The 15,206-nt window shown below is 50.2% G+C and overlaps 1 long non-coding RNA gene across 1 annotated transcript; it reads left to right on the forward strand.

Annotated features, from left to right (window-relative positions):
• Nucleotides 1-11,935: 11,935 nt before the first annotated feature.
• LOC106148474 lies at nt 11,936-14,817 on the forward strand. The gene is made up of 3 exons (XR_001233944.1): nt 11,936-12,800; nt 12,871-13,047; nt 13,274-14,817. It is a non-coding gene; the product is annotated as an uncharacterized LOC106148474 (long non-coding RNA).
• Nucleotides 14,818-15,206: the final 389 nt, after the last annotated feature.

The following is a 15,206-nucleotide window of genomic DNA, read 5'->3' on the forward strand; positions in this document are numbered from 1 at the left end:
ACTGTGAGTTCAAAGCCAGACTGGGCTATAAAGTCAGTTCAAGGCCAGCCTGAACTGCAGTTAGACCTTGACTCAAAAAAAAAAAAAAAAAAAGAAAGGAAGGAAGAAAGGCAGGAAGGAAGGAAAGAAAGAAGGAAGGAAAAGAAAAAGTGTGGAATAACTTAGGGTTTGGGAAGTCTAGTTTCTCAGTCCCAAATCTTAAAGATTGAAATTGGTTGGAAATTTGGTGACTGTGGTTTTTTTGTTTTTGTTTTTTGTTTTTGGTAGTGCTGGGAGTTGAACCTAGGGTTTCTAGGCAAGTACTTTACTACTGAGCTGCACCCCTAGCCACCTGCTGGGAATTTGGAACCTGGTTGCTGATGTCCTGAAAGAGCAGGCTGGAAGGTGGTGGCACCTGGGAGCCACCCCCGATAGACTTAGTTGTGTGTCTGAGGCAGCAAGTAGGAATAGCAAACCAGGAAACCCTTTTCCTTTCTTCTGGATGTTTCTTAAAGTTATGTTAACTTTTGTATTTGATGTCAGATATTGAGATTTTTATTCAGTTCATCTATTTATTCAACAGACATTATAGTGTTGAGCTACTTTAAGCCAGGCACTAGGCCAGTTGGTGGAAATGCATCAGTAAACCACGGCATGAAAAGGCCTAGTCTAGGATGCAAAACTGATGAACAAACAAAAACTTTACATGAGTTTGAAAATAGCACCACTGTGGCCCTTGGACAGCCGAACATTAACTGGATCTGCTAGGTTGGCCCAGAAGTCGATCTTGCTCTATAGCCATGAGTTCTGATCAGCCTTACTAAAAAGGATGGTCTCCTGCTCCTCCCATGAAGTAGCAGAAGAAATGAGCTTCTCCCAGGAGCCAGAGAGAGGCTGGCCTACAAACCTGGGGCAATGAGTTGATGCATCTTGTAGATGGCTTCTCCTTGTGTCCTCACACAGTCACCCCTGTTTGTCTGTGTCCTGATCTTCAGTAGTTAGAAGGACCCCAGTCAGATGGATTAGGGCCCACTCTCATGGCTGCATTTTATTTTAAAGGTCCTGTCTCCAAATACAGCTACATTCTGAAGTACAGTACTTGGGGTTATGAGACATTTAGCCACTGCCACGGTGGGACAAAAGGCTGCCTTCTCAGCATGACATGTTGCTGTCTCTGCCCTTGTGTTTTTTCAACAGGCCCATTACAAGACTGATAAAACACAAAAGCAGAATGCACACTATGAGGCAATTGTTACCAAGGAAAAACCTAAGTAAACCCTCTAGCTTCATTCCCCCTTAGTGGACTTAAAAATCATTCATTTTGTGCCAGGTACAGGGGCTGAGCCTGCAATCCCAGCTCCTCAGGAGGCTGAGACAGGATCATTGGAAACTGAGGGGGAGCCTGGGCAGTTTAGCTAAGCCCCATCTCAAAAAATTTAAAAAGGACTAGGGATGTAGCTCAGTTCGAAGGACCTGGGTTCAATCCCCAGTACCTGCTCCCAACTGAATCACTAATTTTGGAGGTCACATAGGTCCTAAAGCATCAGCTTCCCATTACCTTTGCTATAGATAACACTTCTTACATGTGGGTTATGGTAACAGTTGCTTGAGTTGATTCTAGGGGACCTGAAGGCCGTTTTTGCTAAAAGCACTCTCTTTATTTGGGCTGATGTCTGATGAGTGACTGGAATGGGATGAAAAGGTTTGGCATCTCTGTCTTCATATTTGCCTGTCCTATTTGCTGCCCTGATCTTTGGGTCAGATTTTACTCCGTGCAGCCTGTAGACATGTGGATTGCCTGATGGAGCTGGTACTATGTGCTTTCTTTTTTTCTCTTGGTTTTTGTTTTTTGTTTTTTTTGGTTTGGTTTGTTTATTGTGGTTTTTTTGTTTGTTTGTTTTGGTTTTTTTGAGACCATGTAGTTGGCTGGCCTTGAACTCACTATATAGCCCAAGCTGACCTTGATCTTGGAATGATCTTCCTGCATCAGCCTCCTGAGGCCTGGATTACAGGTGTGTGCTACCATACCTGGCTACCCTTGAGCTTTTTCAGCAGCCCTATCATAAGGCTCAGCCACACAAGGCTGGGACGTTTTGCACAGGATGATGGTTCCAATTACAAGAAAATTCAACAGACTTTAGAACAAGTTGACTGTGACCAGCGGGTGGTCCAAGTCTCACAGAAAAAGAAACTGTTTTGAAACAGTGCTCCTGGCCAGTGGAAACTCGGTGGACTTTAGTCACCCCAGGAGGTCAAGGAGAGCTCACCGCTCGCTTTGTTCTGGGAGCCGATCACTCTTTCTTCCCTTTCTTGGTCCTTGCTGCTTCCTTTCAGTTGACCCCATCCCCTTTAAAGTCTTCCCTGTGTATGCTTTGCAGTCCTTGCCTCCCTCTCATTTCTATTGTCTCAGAGTCAAAAGATCCTATCTAGCACCAGTCAAGGCTTCAGCTTGTGGACTTATGCGGTATAGTTCAGCCTGTGACAGCATCTCAGCAGCGCCTGTGGTTATTTTCAAGCAAATACCTTGAGAATCTTTCCCACCTTCATCATTAACTTCCTGACTGCCACATATTCATTTTCAAGGCTGACAGTTGATGAGTCTAAGAGAGAACCACATAGATTAGACTGAAAGATCACTGAACACATTTTACCAGATTGCCCGGGTGTGGTGGCACACACCTGTAATCCCAGTCCTTGGGAGGCTGAGGCAGGAGGATCGCTGTGTGTTTGAGGTCAGCCTGAACTGCATAGTGAAACCCTGTCTCAAAAAAAGACACATTGGCTGGGGATTTAGCTCAGCAGCACAGCGCCTGCCTTGCACGTGCGGGGTTGTGAGTTCAATCCATGGTACCGGAAAAAACAAAAACAAAAACAAGACATATTTTAATTAAAAAAAAAAAAAAAAAGACATTTTACCGGATCAAGAGACTTGTTTTAAAAATGAATCTGAGCCAGGTGCCAGGTGTAGTGGAGCATGTGTGTAATCCTAGACTAAAAGGCTGAGACAGGAGGATCAAAAATCCAAGTCTAGCCTGGGGAATTTAGTGACTTAGTGTCTGTCTCAAAATAAAAAATAAAAAGGGATGGTGATATAGCTCACTGCAAGGATCCGAGGTTCAATTGTCAGTACATTTCTCCCTCTCTCTCTCTCTCTCTCTCCCCTCTCTCTCTGTCACACACACCATAATAGCTAAAGAACATCCAGTGTTACTTCTTACCTTGCTGGTGGTGCTGTGCATGATACACAGCAATCTGTCTCTGTGTGCAGCTGGGGTGTGACTTCTTTAGTCTGCCCTGCTCTTTTCTGACTGTATATTCACACTGTGTTTGGGGAGGAATCTGTAATTTTCTTGTGGTTCATAGTTGTCCATTCGGGTGCTTACTATACACCACTTCTGAAAACAGTGTGAAAAGTGAAAGGCTCACCACTGAGTCAATGAGTTTTCCTCTCTCAGGTGGAGCCCTAAGCCCTGCTTCTCCCACCAGCTAAGCCGCAGCCCCTCCAGCCCTTCTTTCCCTTCCCTCAACCCCACTCTGCCTGGTGCCCAGGATGCACCATCTCCTGGCTCTGGGATGATGAAATGACCGCGCACGGCTTGGCTAGCAATGAGGGGGACATTGTCCTTGTCCCCTCTGGCCCAGCTAGTTGAACAGAGAACTGGCTGGCTGTGATTCAGAACAAAAAAGGGGAAATTAGGCTGGTTTCTTGGCAGCGAGGGTGGGGACTTTTTCTTTTTAATTTGGACTGAAATAGTTCGCTCTGACTAATGTATCCCCTAAACCAGGGTGATGAGGCTGGGGATGAACAGCACAAGACTGGGGTTGAGGTCAGGGCAGCTGCCAGGGTCGAGTTGGAAAAGGGGCGATACAGCAGCTGATGCCACCCCTGACATGGTCCTGGACACACGAGGAAGTCATGGTGGTGCCAAGAGGTACAACTGTGTGACCCATTTCCAAGAACTGAATTCCCCGGAGAAGCCAGGCAGGCGCCCAGCCTAGGTCTGGGGACACGCAGGCTGGGAGTGCTTTACACCAAGTGCCACCACTTCCCGGAGGGGCCTGTCCCTGCTGATTCATAGCACTGGCAGAATGAAAACGTGTGAGATCTCTTTACAGGGATTCCTAGGAGCTTTCCCAGGGATGGGAAGCTACAGAGTGGACCCTCCAAATGTTGACCCAAAGTAGCCCTGTTCAGAGAGGGTCACAGCCAGGGTGGGGTTGCAGTGGCCCAGGAGAGGGACCAAGGAGAGGGGTGGCCCTTTGGTTGTTCAGAAGATTCCCCTCCTTGACCAGAAGCTGGGGCCTGGGGCAACAGTCTGTCTGTCTGTTCATCTATGTGTCCATCAGTGTAGAGCTGGGGCCCAGAGCAGGTGCTCAGGCATGATCTACAGGGCAATTGCTACCTTTGGAAACCTCCTGGGTGCCCAGTGAAGGTGGCCAGGCAGCGATCTGCCTGAGATGTCAGATGCTGGAGATCAGGCAGCCATAAGACCACTCAGAGTAATTTCTGGGCTTGCTGTGGCCCCAGCCACCCTGTGGCGCCTCTGAACCTGGCCAGGGAGGGTCCAGATCACTTGCGAGAGACCTTGTTCATTTAGACTACTGCCAACAAAGAACAAGCCTGGCAGGCAGGTGCCGGGAAAGAATAAGCCTTCAACAAATAACTGCACCTGTTCTTTAATTACGAGCCAAGACCTGCTGCCCCAATATGGGGACAGGGTGCAAGGACAGGAAGTGGCAGGCCACATGAGGGGCTCTGGGTTGGTCTGAGGTTAGAAACGGGTTCTTTCAGACCAGCAGTGTGGGAGAGATGAGCCAGCTCTCTCCATTCTCAGCCTCATCCTAACAAACCCACAAGGTACCCTGAATAATCCTCCCACAGCCAGAAGCCCTTCTTCCATCCCTCTGCTATGCCAAGAGCTACAGATGGGACCCCACCTCCCTGCAAGAGCAGCAGTATCAAGAGCATCCTCCTGTTCCTGGAGACCCTAAACTTTTTGAGCAAGCACCCTGATCCTTCAGTAAATTTTGAGCATCTTCCTATATGCAGTGAGTTACTAGTGGCTCCCAAAAGACATGTCTACATCCCAACGTCCCCGTGGGTGTCTGTGATGGTGACCTCATTCAGAATAAGAGTCTTTGCAGATGTAATTAAGTTAAGGATCTCAAGATCATACCATCCTGGATTTAGGGTGGGCCCTAGATAGAATGACTGCATCCTTATAAGGAAAAGGACCCAGAGTCTCATAGGAGGAAAGGCCACAGGAAGACAGACCAGCCAGAGATGCAGCCACAAGCCAGGGGACAACAAAGCTAGCTGGCAGCCCTTGGCAGCTGGAGAGGGGTCTGGGACGCTTTCCTTTGCAGCCTCCACATTGAACCCTCCCTTGCAGAAATCTTAATGGTAGACTTCTGGCCCCTAGAACTGTGGGAGAAAAAAAATTCCTGTTATTTGAAGCCCTCCCCCACGCCCCAGCTGTGGCTATTACAGAAGCCCCAGGAAACTCAGGTCCTCTAATGTAGACGCTTTTGTATTTACACATTAAATATAAGTACCCCACAGTCACATCTTAGCTGCACAGAACACCTGGTATGAAGTACAGAGCAGGTGGCATGAAGCAGGGGCACATGGAACAAGGGGAAGATAGAAGCAGTATTTGGGGCTTGGTTCCCTGTGGGTGGAGGGGCAGGATGCGGTCAGTCGGGAACAATGCAGAGAGGGTGGGTATCCAAGTTTGTCTTGTTTCTCAAGGAGACTGTGGTGTGTGGGTGTCTGAGTTATATGATGCTTTATTTCACCTTGCAAAACGTCACCTCTATTCTTTCATATGGATGAGATGTTTCGTAACAAAAGCCCTTCTTTGGGGTCCCGTGTTGCATTCGTTTCCCACACGTGCCAGCCCAGGGCTGAAGGAGGTTGGTTGCAGGCCTCCCCAAGTCTTGGTGTCCTTGCTGGTCAAGAGGGGATTGTGACGGTGCCTCCTCTCCAGGTGGGCACACTGAGGTCCTTGATCTCAGTCCTGAGGCCCCAGATGTCTAACTAGCTGGTCCCTGGGGTACTCGGGTCATTTCCAATAGGAGAGAAAAGAATAGCCTTGCACTCACTATGTAGCCCCAGCTGGCCTGAAGTTGGTGGTCATAATCATGCCTCAGCCTCCTGAGTGCCGGGCTTACCGTACCCAGCCAAAACCAGCCTTTTTTGTCATAGCATTTGACATGGTTCTTCAACACATCTCACACCTCTGTGTAGGTAACTTGAACCCAACAGATAGCCAAGCTGCTCTTCCTTGAGGCCTGGAGGGCTCACACAGCCCTGGCCTCCAGTCCTGCGGGTGGCGGAAAAACAGGTTCTCGTGGCCTCTGACCTACTTCCCACCAGCTAACATTGACTTTGGGAGCTGGTGGTGACATCTGCTTATCCGACCCCTGACACACACCACTTCAGCCTATGCCTCCTGTGACTATGATTCAAATAACAGCCAAGGTCTGCTATTTGGGGAAGGCAGCCTGAGGCAGTGCAGGCCAGGATGCTCTGAAACTCCCAGAGTCCTGTGCCTCCCCTGGGTTCTTGGAGCCACCCAGTGTCAAGAAAAACTCCCCACAGCAAGGCTGGCTTAGTCAGGTCTTGCACCTCCCTGGCTTTAGACCCATTTAGAATAAAATCCATAGCTCATACTGGCCTTCATCATGACACTCAAACTTGTTGAGCTGGTTCCTGCCCCAGGGCCTTTGCACTTGTTTCTCTTCCTGCCAGGAACACTCTGACCTGCTCTCTCTGCAGCCTAGAGCTCCAAATCACTGGGTTCTCTGGCCATGAGGTCCCTCTTCTGGGAAGTCACCTGCCAAGGAGCCCTTTGTCTGGTTCATCCTTCCTTCATCTCCTGTCTTTCACTTTTCCTGGCTGGCCTTGGCAGCAGTAGAGCAGGGAGAAGCCAGGAGCCCTAGGTATGTGCTTGTGCGAGCTTGGTTATAGAGGTGAAGGGGAAAGAGATAACCAGGTCAGCTCCTGTCCCAATCACTGCAGTGTCCTGCGAGGCCCAGGGGCAGGGACACAGGGTGACCAGGAGACACAGTTTCAGCCTTTAAAGATGCTGAGTTCCATGGGGAGACAGAAAAGGAGATGGTGGGCATTGAGGAGCTTGGGTGTGGGGCACCGGCTCAGGTCAGGGAGCAGGGCGGTCTTCCCGGAAGAAACCACTGTGAAGGCGAGACAGTGAGGACCAGTGAGAGGGAGACCCGTGAGCAGGGCTTTGGGAGATCAAGCACAAAGGCTGGGAGACTCCTTCCTTGCTTCCCAGGGATTTGGAGAAGCTCAGGGTTGCTCTGCTGCCAGAGGGAAGAAGGAAGCTTGCTCTTCCTCCTGTGCCCTTCTCCTCAAAGCAGCCTGGGGCCTCTGGGACCCAGAGGACGCAGAGAAGTCCCCCTGGCTGTGCCGTGGGGCAGCGACTCCCCAGCTCAACAGTGTGGGCGATCTACCCGATCTATCACAGGACCTATGAGGCTCCCTCCTTCCCCCCTTTCCCATGCCCCAGGCTGGCCCCTCCCTACCAGTTTCGGCAGCCCAGGCTCCGCTGTGTGGGGGCCCCACCCACGGGCCCGCAGGAGCCTGCCCAGGGATAATAGGCTTCCGTCACTCCTCACTCGTGAGAAAGGGAATGAAGGCCTCTAATAAAAACTGGGAGAGAAAAAGCAGAAAGCCTGCCCACTACAGGTAGGCGAGGGAGGAAAGGCCCGGCATAGTCTCTCCAGGGCTTTTGGACACAAAGGCAGCAACAAGAGGAGATGACCAGGCTGCCCTGGGGGGTCTGGTCAGGGGGTGCTTGCTGGGGGACAGTCGCACCCCTGCTCAAGAACCACCAGCCTCCGTTCTGAGGACAGAGCTCCTCCTACTTCTCTAGCCTACAGTGCTCGGGCCTCCCGTCCTCACTTGGCCTCCGGAAGCAAAGGGTAGCGCGGACAGCTGGCCTCACGTGAAACCACACCAAGGACAACCACAGGGAACCCAGGAGCAAAGCTGTAGGCATAGCCCAAAACCAACCTGGCCTATACTGGAGCTCTTTTGATACAAGCAAGGATCAGTGGTCAGTCGGAAGCTTGGTTCTCTGTAAGGCACCATGGTCTCTGGGAACAAATGTGAGGTGTGGATCCTGGGTCCTCACTTCCTGCACCTCTCCGGGCCTTGGTTTCCTCATCTGCCATGTAGGGGTGACAGTAGTCCACGCACAGTACTTAGTACTTACCTGAAAGTGGCTGTGGGGTTCCATGAGCAAGTACACAGTCCTGGCACACAGGAAGGGGACAGAGCTGCCGTCTGGAATCGGCTCCTTCCTTCATTATATGGGACTTTTCTGGGTGCAAATGGAGCTCTTGGTGGGCAGATATATGTGGGCTACCGGGCCTCGAGTACAGATGTTCATGGGAGGTCACGTGTCCTATAGGACCCCCCGAGGGTCACAGTGGGCAAACTCAGGCCCTCCCTGGTCTGGAGGGTGTAGTGGCTGTCAGGAGAAAGTGACATCAGCAAAAGAACACAGAAGAAGGGCGCTTATGGCACTTGCCTTCAGGAAGTCTGCATGTGGTGTCTGAAATATAAAAACAATCCGGGCAGGCTGGCTTGTCCCCAGCAGGCCCCAGCATGGCTCTCTCAAAGTCCCTGGCCAGCTGATTATGGAATCCTCTCACTTGACATCCACACATGACCCGGATGACTCCCACGCTTTTCCCCATTAGAACTGTGATCAAACTCTGTAGCTCCCTTTTGGGGTTCTTCACCTCTGCGATCCCTTAAACACTGGGATGCTGAGGGCCCCATCCGAAGCCGTGCTCTCCTCTCCTGCTCTCCCTGGGTGGTCACATCCTGTCCTGAAGTAGCAGGTAACACTTAGATGTCAATGAGCTTCTATTAGCCACATCTTGGGACAAAGTTCAAATTCCTTCCGTGACCTGCAAGGTCCCACATCATCTCTCCAGCCCCTTACTACTCTCAACATCACACTTGCTGGGGCATGGTGGAGGACACTTGTACTCTCAGCACTCAAGAGGCTGAGGCAGGAGGACTTTTTGTAACGAGTTTTCAGCCAGCCTAGCTACACAGTCAGTTCAAGGCCAGCTTGAACCAAGATGCTGTGTCAAAAAACCCCAAGCCAAACCAACAAAAAACCACACTCGTTGCACCAGCTATCCTCCCCCTTTCCACCTACTGTCTCCCTTCCTGCCCTCCATCCACAGCGAGCATTCTGTCTTCCACCTGCATCTGCCTGCTCCATCTGTGGGACTCAGTGTGTCCTGCACACCTGCCCTGTGCAGCCCCTGCTCTGCATACAATTGCTTGGAGGTGAAGTGCTGTGCAGTGAACACTTTTGGATGGTGTGTTCGTTAGCTGTTAGTCACTGTGACCAAATACCTGAGGAAAACAACTTAGAGGAGGAGAGGTTTACTCTGGCTCTCTGGTTCAGAGATTTCTGTACATGGTGGGCTGACACTTGTTCTAGACCAAAGTGAGGCCAGATGTCATGGTGGAAGGCAGAGGAATACTGCCTGGCAGCTGGGAAGCAGAGAGCAGGGGAAAGAGTCAGAGATGAAGGGGCGAGGGACAAGATAGTCCCCAAGGCCACACCCCCATGATCCATACCCTTTAACTAGGTCTCAACCTCCTATTTCCAGCCCAATAATGCCACCAGGTTTTGATCTCACTGATGGATTAATCCACTGATGAAGTTAGAGCCTCATGATCCAGTCACATCCAAAAAGCCCATCAGATGGCAACCAAGACTTTAGCATGTGAGCTCTGGAGACTTTTCAGATCTAAACTGTAACAGATGGCAGTTCTTCCCCCTTCATCTACAAGTAAACTCCATGAGAGGAAGGATCAACACTGTCTAATCATTGTTTCCTACACCTGGCAGAGGATCTGGGTACAATGGTAGCGTGCAGCAGGCACCCGATGAGGGGAGGAGGGTGCGGGTGATGGAGGGATGGAAGATGGATAGATGGACGGGTGAGTGAATGGATGGATAGATAGAAGGATGGATTAGGGATGAATGAATGGATGGGTATGTAAATGGGTGAGGGGATGGATGGATAGATGGAAGGAGGGATGGATGGATGGATGGGATGGATGGATGGGATGGATGGATGGGATGGATGAATGGAGGGTTAGGGAAGAGAAGATGGGTAGATAGAGGGATGAATGGATAGATAGACAGATAGATAACAAATGTGTGGATGAGGGGTGGATAGATGGGTGGATGAATAGTTGGGTAGGTGGGTGAATGAATATAAGAAGAATGCATGCGTAGATAAGTGGGTGTGTGGGTACTTGGGTAGGTGGTAGGTAGTAGACAAATTGAGAGGATGAAATAATACCAGCAAATGTATCATAACACTCTAGAGTAGGTGGGGCCAGGTTTAACTGGAAGAGGCCTTTAGAGGAGCTGAGAGGACAGTACTGTAAAAGAGGGTAAAGTTTAAGGGCACTTCCTCTTTGTGGGGCACCAGACCTGACCCTTCATCCTCATGGCTTAGAGTGAGCTATTTCCCCCTCCCCAAGTCTCCTTTCATTGCCAGTTATTACCTTAAGTTTAAAAATAAGTTGCCTTCATAAATGGTACCACATTTTAAAAGTTAGAGCAGACTTTACACTGTGCATCCCTGGATTGTTGTAGACACAGCTCTGTGAAAATGGACTGAATTAAATGGCATTTTACACATAAAGAAACCCAAGCACAGAGAGATTCAAGGGAGCAAAGTCAGGATTTGAAGCCAGATTCATTCAACTCCACACTTGCCCTCTGAGCACAGTAGGAAAAATGGGGTGAGGAGGGTATCTCATAGTATGGGGGATGGTCACAGGCAAAGGTCCAGAGGCAGGAAAGTCACAGGGTGTCCTAAGGCCAGTGGGCGAGGAATTGCTCTGGCAGAGGGCTTGTACCAGGCAGGAAGAGGGCTGAGGCTGAAGTTGGCATGGAAGCCTGGAACGCTAAGCTAGGGAGGAGACACTGCTGGGCTGCAAAGGGGGACGCTAAGAGATGTTGTGGCACAAAAGGGCACATTTTTTGGAGCTTGGAAGGCAGGAGGCCAGGGCGAGATTCTGGGGAAGCTGACTCTCCAGGGAGGAACGAAAACCATGTATTACAGAGAAATGAGCCAAACATGATCTTGAGGCTGGGTCTCTGGACCACACCCTCCCTGCGCATCCTCCCCAGAGTTCCTTGGTCACCTCCTGGCTCCTGAAAGGAACGCCCCCTCCTGCCCACGCAGCTGGCCAGGTGGGCCCCGGCTCTGCGCTGCAGGCAGAGACTCGGCTGTACGGGGCTGTGGAGCTTTCCCTGTGCTCCCCCATCTTCTCCCCCTCCTCCTCCTGCAGACTCACAGCATCCGTGGCCAAGCCTGGTTCTGAGTCCCACAGGGACTCCAAGGAAGCCGGGAGTGGGTTTGTCAGAGGCAGGCAGAGTGTCACAACTTAGATGTTCTAGCTCTTGGTTTGCACTGTACCACTAAATAGCTTTGTGAGCCAGAGCAAAGGTCCTTGATGCTCTGAGCCTGTCTTCCCTCTGTAAAACGGGATATACCATCAATCCGCAGGATGAAGTGAACAGTAAAGACACACTGCCCTGCCCTCTCCTAACCTGCCCTGCCCTGCCCTTCCTTTCCTTTGCACTATTTTATTTTATTTTTTATTTTGAGAGAGGCTGTTAATAAGTTGCCCAGGCTAGGCTCAAACTTGCAATCCTCCTGCCTCAGCTGCCCAGAGGGCCGGGATTACAAGAGTACACCACCACCATACCTGGCTTAATTAAACTTCAGTTTTGTGTGTGTGTGTGTGTGTGTGTGTGTGTGTGTGTGTGTGACATTAAGGTTCAAACCCAAGGCCTCATGCGTACTAGGCAAGTACTTTACCATTGAGCTACATCCTCAGCCCTAGGTTGATTTTTTTTTTAAGTAAGTATAGGTTGAGCTTCATTTTTTTCTTTTGGCCTAGGGATGTCTAATTGCTCCAGCATCCTTTGTTGAAAAGCCGTCCTTCTTCCATTGACTTGGTTTTACAATTTGTCAAAAGTTTATTAGCATATTTTTTTTTATTCCTCTCCCATGGAAGCAGAATCCTGGATAGCCTGGTTCATAGGTGGAGACCCCTCGCCTGACCTGTGACAACAACAACTGACATGTCTCCAGGGCTTCATGGGTGCTGGAGCACTTGTTGTGCATGACTTTGCTAATATTCATGAATTCCCTTGAGGATGGTCGCTACCATTTTACAGATGAGAAGGACTGAGGCAGCAGGGAAGCTGGGTAATCTGCCCATAGGGCCCAGCCGGCCAGGGGCAGGCTCTGGCAGTTAACCACAACAGTGGGTGCTCCACAGATGTCTATAAAATGATGAATCCATGCCTTCGGTACCAGGGATCAAACCCAGAAAGCAGTAAGCTCTATCCCCAGCCCCTTTTCACTTTTTATTTGGAAGCAAGTTCTCAATAAGTTGCCTAGACAGGCCTTGAACTTGCAATCCTCCTGCCTCAGCTTCCTAAGTAGCTGTGATAACAGGTGTGCACCACCATACCAGGCTTAGACCTATGTTTTCTTTGAGTGGAGACCAGCTGATGAGGAGGTATGGGATGCTGGAGGGTGGGAAGCATTTGTGAAGGCATAGAGAGGTGAAAAAAGTCATCTGCTGGTGACACCAGGAGCTCATTATGGGCTCAGGGAGAGAGGGTGGAGGGGTGCCAGGCCAGAAGAGGAGGGCGCAGCAGACTGTGAAGGGGCTCATGACTCCCTGGAGGGCCGAGCTCGCAGCAGGTGCTGTGTGCAGCTGGTGACGACAGGTAGCAGCAAGGCGGGGGACTTGGCACTTAGGAGCAGTGAGTCACCGGTGAGAACATCTTTCCCTTTCAGTTCCCAGCCAGTCCTGCAGGACAGACTGGGAAGACTCCATGTCAGGATGATGATGCCTGTCGATGGTCTTCCTGCAAGCGGTTCTCACGTCCAGAGCCTTGAAGGGCAGCCAAAGCCACGAGCAGCTTTGGATTCTGCATTTTCACAACGACCACCGTTCCTTTATGCTTCCTGCAAGTGAGTCTGGGGTTATCTTTGTGGCAAGTGTCTAAAAGCCCACATCACAATATCATTAGTAAGAGAAGTTTTTTTCTCTGACTCTGATCAGTCCTGACTTAGCCTTCCAGGGATGGCAAACAGCTCCACAGTCATCAGTACCAAGAGCCTTCTTTCTGCTGTGCCTTCTCATGATCTTATTATATATGTAGTTGCCTGTGTTCCCACCATCATGCTTGTATTCCAGGGGGAAGGCAGGCAGGCAGGAATGAAGGAAAGAAGGAAAGAAGGAACGAAGGAAGGAAAAGATGTCAAAGAGCACACCTTCCTCCCTTTAAGGTTCCTTCTCGAGGTTCCACATACTTCTGGTCACTCATAGAACTTAGTCACATTGTCAAACCTTACAGCAAGAAAGTTGGGGAAAACAGCCTTGATTCTGGGCCACTACGTGCTGCAGAGTTTAAAACCAGGAATCTCATGTAGAGCCCAAAGGGATGACAGATACTGGGACACTCACCGTTTCTGCACAGACTTCGTTCCTTTTGTGGTAGGCACATAGCTTCTTCTATAAGGGTTGGGGGTGTGGCTCAGAGGCAGAGCACTTGCCTGGATTACACAGAGCCCTGGGTGCCACCTGGCATCTGGGGGTCTGCGTAGGGGTTTAGGAGGAATGAGGATGGTGGCAGACAGGCAGGTGGTGACAAGGGGGTTACTGGAGGGAAAAGAATGCATGTGTCCACTGAGCTATACACGCAGTGAGACCTTATATGAGACAGGACCTGTGCATCCAGGGATCCCCCAGCTGTGGGCTCAGGCAGCCTGGTCCTGACTACATCTGCACTGTGTGGTCACAGCCCTGTGCGGTCATAGCCCGGTCCATCCGTTCTATAGGTAGGAGGCCATTCTGCTCCATGAGCTCTCAGGGCTGTCAACAGAGCAGCAGAGTTGGACTGAGGGTGCTGTGCCCTGCTCTGGGCATGAATGAGTGAATAAATGCAAAAACAAGCTGGCGGATGGGGAGAGAGGTCTCCTCCTGCCTCTGCATCCAAACTTTGTCCAGCATAATGTACTGGGGAACCACCAGGAAGTCCATGGTGGGAAAGTTTGATTTTCCCAAAGTGAGAGTGTGGGGGTCCTGACTCCCCCAGTGCCAGACTGCAGACACGTTTATTTCCAGTGTGGACTGGCGCTTTCAGCAGGGTATTCCTGGAACAAACACGCCTTATTTTAGCTCTCCAGGCTTCTCCTGCATAGTGCAAAGATGCCTGGGTACTCACAGGCTGCCTGGGGATGCCCACTGGGCAGCTTCCCCGGGACAGGTAGCTGCCTGTGACCATGGCCTGGGGTGGACTTTGTCCCTCTCTCCAACGTGTGCCATGTTCTGGGCCTGCTGTGTCTGTCTGGTTCTGTGGGTGAGTCTGGCTGGATGGGGCTGAGGAAGGTCCAGGTGACCTGTCCCCCACTTCCCATGGGGCAACCCCTGTACTGATCTCCAAGCCCTCTAGAACCCCATCTCCTTACTCATCAGATGGGGGAAACTGAACTTGCTTTAATTACAGTTCGAGGGTCCTGTGAGACCCACACAAGACACCCTCAAAGGACACAGGAAAAAGCAAGAACCAAGCTCCTATATAGCTGTCATTATCACACCACAACCTCCCCAAATGGTAATGTGTATTTCCCACTGTGAGCAGCCAGAAGGTTGGAGCATGACCCTGAGAAACCTAGTTGTTTTTTTTTTTCTTGCTTTTCTTTTCTTTTCTCTTCTTTTTTCTTTTCTTTTTTCTTTCCTTTCCCTTTCTCTTTCTTTGTTTTTTTTTTTCTTTTTGTTGTATTTTCTTTTGAGATGGGGTCTTGCTGTGTAGTGCATGGTTGGACTTGAACTCACTAAGTAGCCCAGGTTGGCCTCAAACTCATGGTAATCTACCTGCCTCAGCCTCCACAGTGCTAGAATTACAGGCATGCGCCACCATGTCCTGCGAAGTTTTCTCAATTTTCTGATGAACAAACATATCAGATCTCTAGTAAAGTGTGACATGTTTAATCTTGTCATTGCCCTATTTCAAATACTTTACTGGCTCATTTTTGTCTAAAAGATAAAATCTAAACTCTTACTTTACCCTCAGCTTCCAGTATCTGCCTGGAACCAGCCCCACTAAACTGCTTGCTGCCTTCTGAGG

The sequence above is a fragment of the Chinchilla lanigera genome, unplaced genomic scaffold, assembly GCF_000276665.1.
Source record: "Chinchilla lanigera isolate Chin_1 unplaced genomic scaffold, ChiLan1.0 scaffold00021, whole genome shotgun sequence".
Lineage (NCBI taxonomy): Eukaryota > Metazoa > Chordata > Mammalia > Rodentia > Chinchillidae > Chinchilla > Chinchilla lanigera.